The sequence below is a fragment of the Capricornis sumatraensis genome, chromosome 8 (genome assembly GCF_032405125.1).
Source record: "Capricornis sumatraensis isolate serow.1 chromosome 8, serow.2, whole genome shotgun sequence".
Lineage (NCBI taxonomy): Eukaryota > Metazoa > Chordata > Mammalia > Artiodactyla > Bovidae > Capricornis > Capricornis sumatraensis.
The window spans coordinates 62,745,458-62,748,273 of record NC_091076.1 but is presented as its reverse complement, the minus strand read 5'-3'; positions in this window follow the sequence as shown (position 1 = coordinate 62,748,273).

The following is a 2,816-nucleotide window of genomic DNA, read 5'->3' as shown; positions in this document are numbered from 1 at the left end:
TTCTTGGCTTCATGAGGGAAAGAACTCAAGAGCCAGTCATAGGAGAATGAAAGGTTTATTCAGGGGTTTACTCCATAGACAGAAAATGGGCCATCTCAGAAGGTGGGGGGTTGTCAGTTTTTATTAGGGTGGGTAATTTCATAGGATAATGAGTGATAGGATTATTCCAACTGTTTTGGGGAAGGGGCAGGGATTTCCAGGAATTGGGCCACTGCCCACTTTTTGGCCTTTTATGGCCAGCCTCAGAACTGTCATGGTGTCTTTGAGCAAGTCATTTAGCTCACTGATGTACTGTGCGTGTGTGTGCTCAGCCACTCAGTCGTGTCCGACTCTTTGGGACCCTGTGGACTGTAGCCCACCAGGTTCCTCTGTCCATGGTATTTTCCAGGCAAGAATACTGGAGTGCCTTGCCATTTCCTTCTCCAAGAGATCTTCCTGACCCAGGGATCAAACCAGCATCTCTTGTGTCCTGCATCGGCAGGCAGGCTCTTCACCATTAGCACCACCTGGGAAGACCCACTGATGTATTACAATGAGCACATACTGAGGCTCACGGTCTAGTGGAGGTCAGTCATCCGCCATCTTGGCCCCACCTTGGCTCTAACTAGTTTATATTGGGTCTTCAATGGCGATCATTCTTTTAAAGGTTGTTCCCTCCCCATTCCTGTCTGCATACCTTCCGTGGGTTGTGGTTTCAGTCGATTCATTTTCCAAATCCTTTGCCATTGTGTAATTTTATCTGTCCCTTGTGTGTCTTACCCAGGGGCTAGCTGGGGACCTGGGCAGTGATCTGTCCGCCAGTTTAGTTCTCAGAGTCTTTGATATGCTGATTAGGATAAGATTCATGCCTAAGGTATTCAGTGGAATCACTTTCCAGAGCTGCCCCCTCTCCAGAGTCTCCATGAGCTTTCCCTTTCTTTGGAGGTTCCTCTTTTTCAGGCAGAAAGCTGAGGTTCAGGGACCACGCACTTCTGTCGCTGTGCCTGCATTTGGTGTGTAAATGGACTAACATCTTTGAGTCTTGGTCCTCACATGTAAAATGCAGATAAATATACTACAACGACTGGTATATAGAGCTAAATAAATGTTTCCTAATATTAAATTTTTAGCTTCTCAAAACTGTTCCTACAGATTCAGTTTTCGTTGATTTAAACAATCTTTATCCAAGTTTATGTATGTGAAGGGGAAATAAATTATGCCATGGGCATCAAAAAAGAGTTGATGAAACTAATTTTTGGTCTTCAATTAATAGTTTTAATTTCTAGTGTCTTTAGGTATAAATGTGTGTATACGTGTGTGTTGGTAAGTCATGTCTGACTCTTTTGTGACCCTATGGACTACTGCGTGCTCTTTTGTCCATGGAATTTCCCAGGCATGAATACTGGAGTGGGTTGCCATTTCCTTCTCCAGGGGATCATCCCACCCCAGGGAGCAAACCTGTCTCTCCTGCACTGGCAGGCAAATTCTTTACCACTGAGCTACCTGGGAAGTCCTTAAGTATAAACGCCAGCTCCAAATTGTAAGATAAATTGCTGGGGTTCTGACACCTAATTTTTCCTGTTAGTGAATAGAGTCTTAAGGGAAATAGAAATGAAACACAAACAATCCCTTCTGTTAAAGAGTTTACATTTTAGCTAAATAGACAATGCAATTATACATTAATCCTGTAGAAAATAGTTACAGAGTAGTACTAATGTGTCAAAGATAAAGGGCAACCAACCATACTTCATGGTTTACCTTATTTTTCTTTGGCTTATTTATTTTTTCAGCCACACCATGTGGCATACGGGACCTTAGTTCTCTGGCCAGGGATCGAATCCATACCCCTGCATTGGAAGCACTGAGTCTCAACCACTGGACCGCCAGAGAAGTCTCTGTCTTAATTATTAACAGAGCCTCACTTCATGAAGCTTTCCTAGCTGGGATGACAAATTACATGACCACTTTATAGATAATAGTTTTAAGAGAATGACAAAGCAAAAGAAAATTATCACTGTATTTTCAGAAAGTTGGCTGGGACTGAGAATGAGGAGAGTGGGCTAAAGAGATCTGTGGGTTAGGTTGAAGGGACCAAGATAATAAATACTTAGAATTCTGAATAGCAATGTGGGAAATGGTGTTTTAGAAACCACAGTTACCTAGTAATATCCAGGGCAGAAAAATGGCAGGCACTGTTGTAATTAAATAGATATGAGGGATATAACTGGATTATGTTGGTTTAGCAGTTCTAAAGTTTCGAATTCTAATTTTTAGAGATTACCACAAACGATAGTGTGCAAAGGTTTCAGCCTAATGAACGCGTCAGAGAATACCCATGGAGTGAATAAGTAATGTACTCACAATTGGAGGATTTTAGAGAAATATAATTTCTTATTTTAATTTCATTTAATTTTTAAATTGATTTTAATGGGCATGTAATTGCTTTACAATGTTGTATTAGTTTCTGCTGCAGAACAATAGGAATCAGCTATAAGTATACATGTATCCTCTCTGTCTTAAGCCTCCCTCTTACCCTCCCCAGAGAAATGTAATTCTTTTAAACATTCATTAATTCGATTATTTACTTATTATTTTGGGCTGCACTGGGGCTTGGTTGCTGTGCACAGGTTTTCTCCAGTTGTGGCGAGCAGGGGCTCCTCCTCTTCAGGGTGCTTTGGCTGCTCATTGCGGTGGCTTCTCTTGTTGCAGAGCCCAGGCTCTGGGTGTGGGGCTTCAGTAGTTGCGGGACACGACTTAATTGTGGAATTTTCCCAGACCAGGGATCGAACCCATGTCCTCTTCATTGGCAGGCAGATTCTTAACCACTGGAAGAAGTC